General features: G+C 38.9%; 2 long non-coding RNA genes across 3 annotated transcripts; one reads left to right on the forward strand and one right to left on the reverse strand.

Moving 5' to 3' along the window:
* The first annotated feature begins 495 nt into the window (after positions 1-495).
* LOC109366736 lies at positions 496-12,597 on the forward strand. Its single transcript, XR_002113288.2, has 3 exons — positions 496-1,650; positions 8,190-8,394; positions 10,713-12,597. It is a non-coding gene; the product is annotated as an uncharacterized LOC109366736 (long non-coding RNA).
* On the reverse strand, positions 2,468-6,270 carry LOC109366744. 2 transcript variants are annotated; one of them, XR_002113294.2, is made up of 4 exons: positions 5,248-6,270; positions 4,203-4,338; positions 3,813-3,979; positions 2,468-2,912 (listed from the first exon to the last, which is right to left on the reverse strand). It is a non-coding gene; the product is annotated as an uncharacterized LOC109366744 (long non-coding RNA). The 2 variants fall into 2 exon arrangements; XR_002113291.2 differs by lacking the exon at positions 5,248-6,270 and adding an exon at positions 4,847-5,239.
* Positions 12,598-12,804: the final 207 nt, after the last annotated feature.

Consider the following 12,804-nt stretch of genomic DNA (forward strand, 5'->3'; position numbering starts at 1 on the left):
AACAAGCAAGAAAAATTTTCTATGGAGAACTTCATTTTTATTTTCAATTTACTTTGATCAAAATACTATTCATTATCTCTACTAAAAGAAATCTTTCTATAAAAAGGTGCAGTAAGGAACTGATCATCAATTAAGGAGCCAAAAGGGATTATCTCCAGAAGAATGTTTTCCAGTTAAGACATCCATAGTTGAAAAATATCTTCTATAAAACCTTAAAAAATTGTATGTTAGAGACAGTAATGTTAAGGTCTCTCACTTAGGCAGATTTTTTTCTGACAAGTTTATTCTGAGATTGGTTTTATTTGCCTCTGCAATTTTCTTTCACTTATGTTTACACACAGGTTTTACATTTTGCATCTCTGTGGCTTGTGAAGATTTTTAAAACATATTCTAGTTTCATACCCACAAGATTATTCACTCCACTATACATAAGACTTGAATTTTGCAAGGTGAATTTCCTAAAAATTAATTAAAAATACCTAAATAATTAATTAGGAGAGTTAAAATTTTAACATATCTGAAAATAAATAATTTCTGAGCATGTTTGTATTTTCAGTTAAATATAAGCAGAACTGAGTCAAACCTCAGCCTTTCTGTGATGCCATCTTACACACTTGGTCCAGGACCAGGTTGAACAACTGCAAAAACAGTCCCTAAGACAAATCACAGAATGACAATGTGGGTGCATGCACACGTTAAAGAGTGGTTTGTCTTAAAGGAGAGAAAATGTTTTCTGTTATAAACCAAACTACTTTTATTTATATTCTTTGTCCAGTTGTAAATTTAAGCTGTGTCACTGGGATTGAGAGCTACTCAATGATTCAGTACATCTTCTGTTTTGAAGGCGCCTTAAATTTAAAGTAAACCTTATAAGGGAATTTCATCTAAGGGAAACAAAGTGAACAGCCAAAATAGAAACCTTTAACATGATTCTGAGGACAACTGTAGCCCATGTTAGCATTTAGAGATTCCTGATGTAGCAAGAGCTCACATTGTCTTTTCATCTGTATTATCACTATGCTTTTACCTCCACTGCTTTTCTCTCTACTTGTCATGACTTGGTGTTGTCCCAGCAAGAAATTTAAGCTCAGATTTCAATGACCATTTCCTGTTTGGCTCGGCTGCTAATACTTCAGCAAAGCCAAAAACTTAGAAAAGAGCAGGCCAGACGGAATACAAGCTATGATGCTGGTCATAGCTGAGGCGCTGATGACAAACTATTGTGTCATAATGTAGCTACCTTGCAGAGAGTGCATAGGTCCCAATCCAGGAAGCAGAAGGCAATGTATTTCCTGAACCAGAAGCCATCTGGCTTCATTTTGCATTCTGCAATAAGAATCTCAGTGTTCATCATCCCAAGTCTGGCAAATGACTTGGTCTCATTAAAGGCACTTCAAGCAACTATATGCAAGATATGGCTGGTGCCAGTGAAAAGTCAGAGAAATCGCTAGTCACTTGGCTCTGTGGCAGTGGTATATTCAACACTTTGCTGTGAGATATTTTTAATTGTCTTGCTTCCCATATAATCCATCTACCTTTGATTTGCAAGCCTCAGCCTGCTCATCTGCATCTATGAAAGGAGGTCAGTGTGGACACTGGCAACCTCATTCAGCCTCTGAACCATTCACTCCAGCTACATGAGTGTTACAGGTGAGTGTGTTGCAGACCACTTGTGAATAGGACAAGCAGATGGTCCTTTCTAGCAGTTGTGTAAGCTTTTGGGACAAACATCAGGCTTGCTGACAGTCCACATGGCTCACAGTATAGACAGAAGTGAGATACCCTGGATGCGCTGCAGGAACAATATATGCGATCATCTCTGATGTGCTGTGTTGCCCAACAAAAGCAGTCTCAAATCACAGAATCACAGAATCACAGAATCATAGGGGTTGGAAGGGACCTCCAGAGACCATCGAGTCCAACCCCCCTGCCAAAGCAGGTTCCCTACACCAGGTTGTACAAGTAGGCGTTGCCCTGTGCCCACCCTTCAAAAAACAATACAAACTGCCTGCCTCAGAGCACTAACACAAACCTGAGGATCAAAGAATCATAGAATTGCTCAGGTTGGAAAAGACTTTAAAGATCATCGAGTCCAACCGTGACCTAACCATAGTACTCTAATTCTAACAACCCTCTGCTAAATCATGTCCCTGAGCACCACATCCAAACGGATTTTGAACACATCCGGGGATGGTGACTCAGCCACCTCCCTGGGGAGTCCATTCCAGTGCTTAACCACCCTTTATGTAAAGAAATTTTTGCTGATATCCAACCTAAACTTACCCAGGCACAACTGGAGGCCATTTCCCCTCGTCCTGTCACCTCTCACTAGTGAGAAGAGACCAGCCCAAATGCCAAAAAGCAACTGGTACCTCCTTTTTAAGTCAGTTAGTTGAATGCTTAAGCAAAGGTTTCCAAATATATTCAAAAACATTTTTTATTAAGAAGAATAAACCTCCTCTTCAGGTCCATCCAAAGTGCATCTGAAATACCTCAGCCTTATTCCTCAGGAGGGCCCCAGGTCAGAAGGATGTCAGCTGTGATCACTCACTCCCAGGCAGAAGCTCAAACTGCACAGTGATCCCCTGTAGAGATGCTCTTCAGCGGACATCAGGAGAAACTCTGTTTCTGTTTGGCCATAAGGCCCTCTCCAATAGCTTCTCTTGGGGCCGTGCATGCAAGACTGGTTTGACCTGTCTGGTGCTTCTTGTCTCTGTAACCGTCTGCTTCCCTGTTCTTTTTACAGTTCTCAAGCAGGGACAGCTGCAGCATGGGAGGCTACAAATCCCTCTCACAGTACAAATGAAGCACTTGCTTTTGTTCTGGCTGATGACAGATGCTGGTGTTTGCAGCAGAGGCTGATGGTATTTTCAGGCTTCTTTTCTGCAGGACAGCTATGCTATTCCTTACAACTGTCAGAAACAAAATAGAACTGGTGGGTTGAGATAGAAGCTATTTACTAAGACAGAAGAGGAAAACTGAAGTGAATATGCAATGATCACAATACATATAGCAGCCATGCAATTACTCACCACCCACAGTCTGACACCCAGTAACAACACAACTGCCATCAATTGACAGCCACCAGCAGCACAAGTTCTCACCAACACTGGCTGACAAACAGCAGCCCCCAAGCAGCAGCCCCCTCCACTCCTCCCAGCCAAGTGCCCACAGCTTTATGGCCTTCCATGTGGGGTCAGTGGTATGGAGCAACCCCGTGTCTCATTCAGGCACTGTCCTGGCCACCCCTTCCCTACGCCCTCATGGCAGCAGCTCTGTCCCACTGAATGGCCCAACCCTGAACGTGATCCCATCACTCAGCAACAACCAAACATTGGTGTGTGACGAACACTGCTTCGGCCAAAATGAGGACAACAGTTCACCAAGTTACTACATATTTACCTGCAGCTGTGGTACAGAACATGTCAAAATGCTACAGCAACTAAAAACAATTACAATGGCCTGTCTCACTGCCACACCATTTAATCGTAAGTTCTGACTGCATGTGTGCTCCTCTTTAAGGAGTTTATGATATAGTCAACCCATATTCGGATTGCTGGGCCTTTCTGTTTAAAATAAAGCCAAGATCATTCGTTTACATCTATAAATTAACACACCAAACTGAACAGAAAGTAGGGTAATTCAGTATGTTAATGGCTTTGTAGATATACAAGCAATAACATAATGAACAACTTGTATAAAATCTGTGTGTTTATCTTCAAAGTAGAAGAAGCAGAAAATAATTAAAATAACTCTAGAAAAAAAAAAACAATTAAAAAATCTTGTCATTTATAACTATAAATGACACCTACCCAATTTTCTCTACCGCATTCCAATCGTTGTTCATTGTCTGGTATAAGTAACATTTTGAATACGGGTAAAACAGTTTCTCCTGGAAAATCCTTCCAATTGTTCCACAGATAAGATAAATGCTTTCCAGATTTTGAGACCTTTTACTTGGTTTTCACTAATTTGGTTTCTTTCAAATAGGATTAAAAAAAAAAAAAAAAAAAGCCAGAATATATTAATGACAGAAATCCAGAATTGCTTCTCAACTTTGCATGTCATTTTGGGGAAGAGATAATTGCTTTCTACGTATGCTATAAGGAGCACTGCAAAGTGACAGCAACTGAGATTAGTAGAAAAACTATCTTAAAAACACAGACCAATTAAAACCAACAAGATGCCAATGGCACTCTTACGGAATGACTTGTGAAGTAGTGTCTCCCAGACCCAACTCTTTCAGAGGTTCTCAGGGAAGAATGTTGGGGGAAAATGTTGAACTGACAAAGTGATTTGCAATCTCATCCTCATACTGACTCTAGTTGTTCTTGGAGGCTAAAAAAAAAACAAACTAGAACAAGCTCAGTGGGCCACAGAGACAAAATGCATTACAAATGAATTTTCATAATCACAAACAGTAAAGTCCTGTAGTTGGGAATATCTAACTTTGTCATACAAAGCATTAAGCTACCTTTGATATAGGTATTGTGGATGCGTAGAAAGAAATAGCACTTCCTTACATTTTTTACATGTAATTTTTACATGAAGAAACTTTCAGGCAGAACTTAATCCACTATCATCCACTGAATTGCTGAATTTAATCTTAGGAAAAAAATATCAAATTATTTTGTGTAAAACATATGAACAAAATAGAAAACATAACAATAGAGAATAAAAAACACCTCAAATAAAAGACTGATTGGGCTTGGTGGAACTAGAAATCTCTTCCAACCTAAATGATTCTATAATTTTCCTGTAGTCTCAAATAATCCAGAATCCAGGGCTTCTGCCCAGGCTTCACCAGAGGCTTGCTGTTAAGGAGAAAGATTTTCCTTAGACTTACCATGGCAGATTTCATTTCCATTGACAATTTCATATTCTGGAAATTTTGAACAAGTGAAAAGATCCATATTGGGCTTTTTTTTATTTTATTTTTTCAAAGAGGCTACAAGGAACGTAAGCAAAATAATTTAGACAAGATAGAAAATAGAACGTTTAGGCACATTCTTCCTAGGCTTCCAGGAGCATGATTTTATTTTTAACTGGCTACTAAAAAATGCGTAAACAGGAGCTCATCCCTAATAATTCTTTTGCCTCTCAGCTTGACTGCTCCTTGCATCATCCTTCAGCATCTTTGCACCATCACAAGATGGAATGTAGCAAATTACATCCAACAGACAGTCAACTCCAGATGCTAACAGCCACTAATTAGTAAGGGAGAGAGGGAGAATGCTGTTTTCCTACCTGTTGCCATAGTATTTAATAGACTTTGCTCTCCCAAGCCCCACAGTTTTCCATCCCTCTTGCTCCCCAGGTGCTGTTAGTGGAGAATAATGGTTCCCAAGCTGAGGTCTGCAGATCACAGATGGGCTGCAAAGCCACACTTTGAAAGGTTTCCTAATTGGTAGCTCATATGTATGTTTCTGGCTGCAGTAGAGTATTAATGCTGCCTCCCTGGCTGCGTGAAAGCAGGTGTGTTTTTCAGCATGAGAAGGGCCCACATTATGTCCAGCTGCTACTTACTGGTCTGGGAACAAACAGCAGAACAGTTCAATAGATGAATTTCTTGTTGAGAAGTAGTAAGTTGCTTCAGGAATAAAGTTGTATCCAGAGGAAGTATTTTGAAGTTTCCCCAGTTTCTTTTAGAAGCTTTCAATACCATGAAATCACTGCAAAATATTTATGTTATCACACACTTTTAAAACATATAGCATTTCTGAAACATGCAAATACTGTTTGTTTATGAGTTTTGGCTTTTGCTTTGTGTCTGTGTTTGCCCAACACCCATTTGGTACCCTGGGAAAGTGATATTTATTTGAAAGAGGCATATTGGTGAAAGTCAAAGTAAATCTACCAGCTGTTGAGACTTCAAGACAGAGAAAAGAGGTAACTATTTCTTCTGAGCCCAATGACACCATGAAATCTTTCTTCTACAGAATTGGTTTACAGCGTGAAGATTTATTCATTTCTGTGTTTGGAAATTCAAAGACTGCCCTGTGTTCTGTGTTTACATACTGACATTGGTCCCTGCTACTGCTTTCTATCCAGAAGAAGGAACTGTTTCAAACCCACTTATCTTAATTGCATTTGCACAGTAGCAGGTATTTTGTGAGAAGCACTAGTCGCAAATAAGAAACACATAAAAAGACCAGCAAATCCTTAACAACTCTTATCACCAACAAAAAAATAGACAGCAGGTAACTTTATTTTATAAACCTGTTTTATTACTCTGAAGATATAACTATTATAAGCACTATTCCTACAAATGGAGTGCATTATATTTATCACTATGCAGGAAGCAATTTGCTCCTCTAATTTTTGAGTGCATCAAATACCTCCCATTTCAGACTGTATTTTGGTATTCTACGAGCAGGTAAAATGTTGTGCCACTTGAAAAGAATATTTTAAATAGTGGTTGCATAAAAAAGTGTAATCCCCTAAAATCCTGAGCAAATTTTCCTTCTATATTAAGTGGGTAATTATGGGCAAGACACGGCCTTCCACCTACAGCACAGTCTGGATGTGTAACTGCAGCTATTCCTGTCCGAGTAGGCACAGCAGTGCTCTTGGCGGTCAGAGCAGAATATGGAGGGATTTCTGCCTGTTCTCTTCTATTCTCTACCCCCTCTTTTATGCCTCCAGTTCCATCATAGTATAAGAATTTCATTCATTGCCCTTTGTCTTAGTGTAACTATCCCTTTATTCTTTCTTTCCTCTTCCTCCTGTTTCTCTTCACCTTTAGTTCCCAGTCCTTTATTTGCTCAGCTTCCTCTATTTTATGGTAAATCCAGGGGGTCTCTTGACAGCGTGTCTTTGAAGGTACAAATGGTCACACCACGTACTGTACAAAGCCAAGGTGCCTTGGCACAGGAATTAACTTTTCTGGCATTGATTTTAAGAGTCACCTAACACCCATACCTGATTTCCTCTAATCTCAGGGCCAAGTGTCAGCTGTGATATTTTGGTTTTTCAATCATCTAGATTTGCTGAAAATGTTAGCTGAATCAAAAAAAGCTTACCTACTTTAACATCCGAACCAACAAGGAAACACTGGAATGTCACAGGAGATGTCTAGGCGATCACAAGCGCAAATCAGCCCTGCTCATCACAGCAGTAAAATCCATTAAAGAAAATTTTAGTCAGTAGCTTTTCTCTGTGTTGAAAATCTCTAATAAACATTTATGGGTATGCTGACAAGCTGTCAAGAGAGAAGGAAACAGTATAAAATTCAGGTCATCTCTCCAAATTCTTGTCTGCGGTGAAGCTTTTCGTGATGATGACACTGGCCACTCTGCAATGCCTCGGCCAGTTTGGGGACCAGGCATGAGAAGATAGGAAAAAGATAATCTCCATCTCTTTTAATTACCAAATGTCTGCATTCCTGCTGAAGAAAATTCATGCAAAATGCCCCTTGGGCTCTATCCTGGCTCACATACCCAATGAGAAGCAATAAAATTCAGTTGCAGATACCTGCGCATTCAGAAAGCAATGACTTTTTACCAAGTCTCCTCATGTAGCTACCAAAAAGTTAATACCTTGTAGTCTTTCCTTTCAGTGAGGCACCACCTGGTCACATTCCCACCTATTAGGTTACTGGAGATGCCATCTCATCAAGCCATAGTTGCTAGCCACCCAGTCTCACAGTGAGCTGCAGTACCATCCTGCTCGTGCCAGGAGCTCCCATTGTATCTGGCAGCTTAAACCTCCTATATGGTAGATATCGTGCTGCTGACCCATGCCTTGCAGTAGTCTTTGCAAAGAGGGGAAACATGCAAAGTTGAGGGAAAAAATTCTGGAGCACTGTGAGTGGATGTTAACAATGCAAAACCAAAACAAGTCATGTTCTAACAGAAGGGGAGAAAACTTCTAATCATTTGATGATGCAAAGGAATCATTTTATGCTGCCTTTCTTTTTATGTTTTTTTCTTACCCTGACTACATAAGCTCAGTTTTCAATTAAAATGTTTCACTTATTTCTGCTCACTACTTAGAAATAAAAGGAATGCATTGTATCAATTAAAAAAAAAAGCTTGACAAGCACAGGACTGTCGAAATTAGTTCATTAGGCTCCATTCAAATGATGTTTCTTGCTATGCTAAGCAACTAAAGTGGTTTAAGGCTTTTGAAATCTAATTGTTAATTGTTTGCCTTTTTTTTTTCCTTCTGATACATTTTTGCTTTGATAGTTTGGGAACACGGCGCTAATTGAAAACCTTTCAGAGGAACTCAGTCGCACTCTATAGTCTGCAAAACTGAGACAGACATTTAAAGAAAGTTAAATGGAACACATCCAGTTGGGGAAAGGCGGTTATTCATTACAGCAGGGATTTCAAGAACCACATGACCACCCATCTCCAAAATCCTCATTATCTGCCTGAAGTATCTGTCAAAGTATGTTTTCTCTATACAAGTTACTGGGAAAAGAAATCACAGGGACTAATCAGATACTCTTATTGTAGGAAATGCTTGATGGAAGAGAGGGAAAGGAGAAATGTTCCAAGGGGTAGGAAGGGAAAGGAAAAGAAGTAGCTGGAGGTGGTTATTTAGGAGTTCTAGAAAAAAGCAGAGCAGAACACAGAAGCTGAAAGGCAAAACGAAGGATGTCAGGAACAGCAACAAAGCAATGCAGACAGAAAGTATAAAACGTTCTGTGTTCCATTGGGGGAGCAGAAGAGGAGAGATCATGTTTGGAAGAAAAGTGTGCTTCATAAAAAGCATCATGTTTTTTAGAATTAAAGATTGCTGACTCTTCTCAGGGGCTAAAAGGTTGAGTTGTTTCTTTGCAGTGTAGATCCAACAGTTAGGTTTGGGATACATAAGATACTTTCAAAGGCATACATGCAGTGTGAAAACACAGAAAAAGCTCTAGATTTTTTAACAACTGTGTGCACCCATTGCAATGGGTAGTAGAGAAAGAACAGCAGGTATTCCTTCTTAACTTTGGAAGCATAACACACTCATTTCATTGCATAGCATCAGAAGTGCCAAAGCTGACTATTCTGGCTCTGAAAGCATCCTGGAATTTAATAAATGAAAATAGATATGAGGAAGAGGAAAGAAAGTGAAATAGTAAATTATGTACAGAAGGAAATGTTTTTCAGTTGTTTCAGTTTTAATTATTTCAAGTTGCTGTGCCTAACCCAAGCAAATCCAATTTAGAAACATTTTCCCCTTTAACACAGCGTTTCATGTTAATCTGCTATTCTCTTCACTATACGGTGCTAATGGATACACCATCTAGTGTGCTTTATGGCACATTTAAATCAGACATCTGGAGAAATAGCCATCATAGTACTTATCTCTAACACCTATTGTAAAAACAGATTTAATAAAATGAGAACAAATAACAGTACTGGCAATTACGTTGATCATGTGTATTCTGGCAAGAAAGGTCAAAAGGTTGTCAGTCTGTATATATATGAACTGATTTTCTCTAACACAGTTTCTCACCTGATTTCCCATAGGTTTTTAGAGGCTTTTTGTCTGAGGGGGCAGGGGGATGGAAAATTGGGTTAAGCTACAATATGCTAGAAAATAGTTGTGTAATTAATACAAGAATCTGGTCCCCCTACCAAGTAGCCAAGAATCAAAGAGAGAGAGAACCAGTCAGAATCTCAGAAGAGAAAAACTTCAGCAATTACAAGGATTTTACAGGCATACGCAGATGAGGACAGGGCAGCTGCAGCCTCAGTTGCTACACATCAAACTTCGGCTATTATTTTAAAAAATTTTTAGTTACAGATTTGTTGCAGGGAATATCACTGTATAGCTTTCACCTTTTTTTTTTTTTTTAGCCTGTTCTATGCAGCTCCAAGGATCCTAACGCTCAGTAACTCCAGTAGAGCTGAAATAGTACATGCAACAGAAGTTTAAATCTGTACACAGGCAATTTTATTCTGTCAATACCAACCCAGGTTTAGAGAAACCACAGTGATGAAATTTTTCACCTAAAAATAGAATGTTTTTTTTCTACAGTGCCTGTAAAGAAATGAATCTGGATTAAATTCAGGCACAAAAACGTGGCAGTGTTTTGCAAACTGTTTCCCTTATGTACACACTCTAATTCTGGAAGAAGAATGCCCTTTTTCCAATCAATATTAACTCAACATCTCTATGGAACATAAGTCCAGAATAGCTATCATAGCTAAGTTCCCCTGTCAGGCATTCCCTAAACAAAAGAAAGCATCTTTTCTTATAAATTGCAAAGAAAATGTGCTTTTTCCATGTACTATATCTTAGTAAACTTAAACCCTCCACCTGGTAACCCATCTGGAACAGAAAAACTTGTTTGCATTAATGCTTTCACTTCCTTATCTGATTTTGAAACAATACTACCAATCCTTGTATTGCACAGGCCAAAAAATATCTTTTGGCCTCTGGAAAACATAAACTAGCTCCTAAAATAAATATTCCAGCAGTCTAGCCTACAGGTACACAAGGTTTAATTACAAGTTGGAGGAATAAATAAGGGAATTCAAAAACAAAACAAAGCAAAAACCCTTCCCAGAAGAACTCTATCTAGCATCTGTCCTACTCTGAACTTGGTTCCTAAAATGGTTTTGACTATCATTAATGGATTTTTGAAAGTTATAGTCTGTCTTAATACCCCCTTATACAAACTAGGCAAAACCAGACCATTATTACACAGCAGCCTTATTCAGATGGAGCTCATGTTTCTTGAAATAACTTTTTTTCCCTTGATTTTACAGAAAAGAGGCAAAAGAACTAGATTAAATTTGGGGAGAATTCTCATTGTTGCAAGGAAACATCCTAGAGGACGAATGAGCTATTGACATTCTCTCCTGAAGCAAGAAGCTGTCCCAGGAGATCCATAAGAAGCAAGAAATAACAACAAAGACTGAAAAATAAATTGATGAAACCAGAGATGACTGCAGACCTGCAAATAGCTTTTCACACTGTTGCAGTTACTGTTTGAATTGAATAGTTTAGATTTGCAAATTGATGGAGAAATCCATTCATTTCTTAAAAAAAAAAAATGGTGTGAAGAACAGATTTTACATTAAACCCAAGTTTAAAATAAATACCAACACTTATACTTAGTCTGCAGAATCATACCTTGTGTTGAGAGGACAAACCACGATATAATTCAAGCCATAGGGTTTAATACTTCAGCTAAGGTTCATTGTTTCGGTGTTCACAAGTTTGGTTTCTGATGTTTTATATAGGATTAGATTGTAAATCACTCAAGCATGTTAATTAGCTTCCCTCTGACCTGCTTTACATCAATTCCATGTATCAATACTCCTTGTCTTAGTTTATTAATCTTGCATAAGGTCTGTTTACAACAGTGAAAAGTCTAATTCATTACACAGAGGATCGGCAACATTGAAGATCATTACACATACAGGTGTATTTAAACATATGTGCTGTTATGGCAAATTTGGGAAATCAAAAGAGCTTGTAACTATCGAAGCCTCCAGCAGACATAAAATATTTCATGAAAATTATTTAAAACCTAGCAGCGATTATGTAGAGCTTTGCCCTTGGTGAAGGCTGCTGTCACAAGCCCCCTGCTTTAATTCCTCCTCGTTCTCCTCGCTGCAGGCTGCTGTCAGTGCGCAGGCTCAAGTCAGAAGCTTCAGAAACACTACAGATATTTCCCTTCCTACAAAAGGCACCCTCACATAAAAAATCTTCTCGACATCCCAAAATATTACAAAGAAACAATAATTATGGCTAATTACTGACTCCTGGTACACTTATTTGTGGTCTACAATTTCAAAAGACTGAATAGAAGACAGGTGCATAAAATAGGCTTAATGAGAACACCAGAAAATAGTTGCCTTAGCTGTAAATTACCACTTTTACGTGCTGTATTTTATTTTTAAAAGTAAATGTGTTGCTCATAAAAGATATGAAATTAGTAAGGCTAGAAACAGAGTTCTTTTATTCCACCCCAGAAAAGGCAGAACATGTCACCAGTGGTACTGAAAGCTCTCTAACGACATAATATTAATATTCACTAATACCTAGTGGGACAAATGAGTCTTGCTTGGCATTACTTTCAAAGAGTTTCATTCACCATCTAGATTTGGTGTAAACTTCATCATTTCTAATACGGTGATCATTTTTCCCTCCCTAACTCATCAATTCCTTCCTGGTTCATCTTTCCTTTTTGGCTTATCTCTTAGGCAAGGCTACCATCTGTTTTTGGCTCTTTCCTTCCAAGGAAATTCTTCATTCAGTATTATGTTTCTGCCCTTCTCCTGCCTCAAAGAGGGGCCCCTTCCTTCACAATGCGTAATTTCCTTTGTTATTCAGTGGCCCTTATAAGTATTGGACTTCTTCTCAGGGCTCCCACTTTCAGGTTCTTCCTCTGTCACTTAGCAAGGGACAAAGCCCTCAGACTGCACATCTGTGCTTCCCTCTCCTCCTGCACTGAACACAAGCTGCTGATGTAGAGGGAAGTGATTCCCCTCTGTCTCCTGCCTTTGTTGTGCCTCATTTTGCAGGATCTCTCTGCCAGCTAGATGCCGGATCAGACAATGTGAGATGAGAGGCAGCAGCTGAAAGCAAAAAAGCTTTAACCTGTGTTGGGAGGCTTGCCTTTCAGCTGCAGATAATTCCTCCTTGCTTTCCTCCTTCTCCTGTTTGAGCACTTTTGCAGCCTCAGGTCAGATCTGTAGATGCAAAAAGGAAGCTAAGCTCAGGAAGTGAAGGCCTGGGACAAAAACACTCTCTTGCTTTCCAAGGATAAAAACATATTTTGACCACCATAATTCAAGCCAGACTCAAAAACACATCTCAAGAGATGGAAGTTTTCAATTTTATCAATTTTAT

The sequence above is a fragment of the Meleagris gallopavo genome, chromosome 1 (genome assembly GCF_000146605.3).
Source record: "Meleagris gallopavo isolate NT-WF06-2002-E0010 breed Aviagen turkey brand Nicholas breeding stock chromosome 1, Turkey_5.1, whole genome shotgun sequence".
Lineage (NCBI taxonomy): Eukaryota > Metazoa > Chordata > Aves > Galliformes > Phasianidae > Meleagris > Meleagris gallopavo.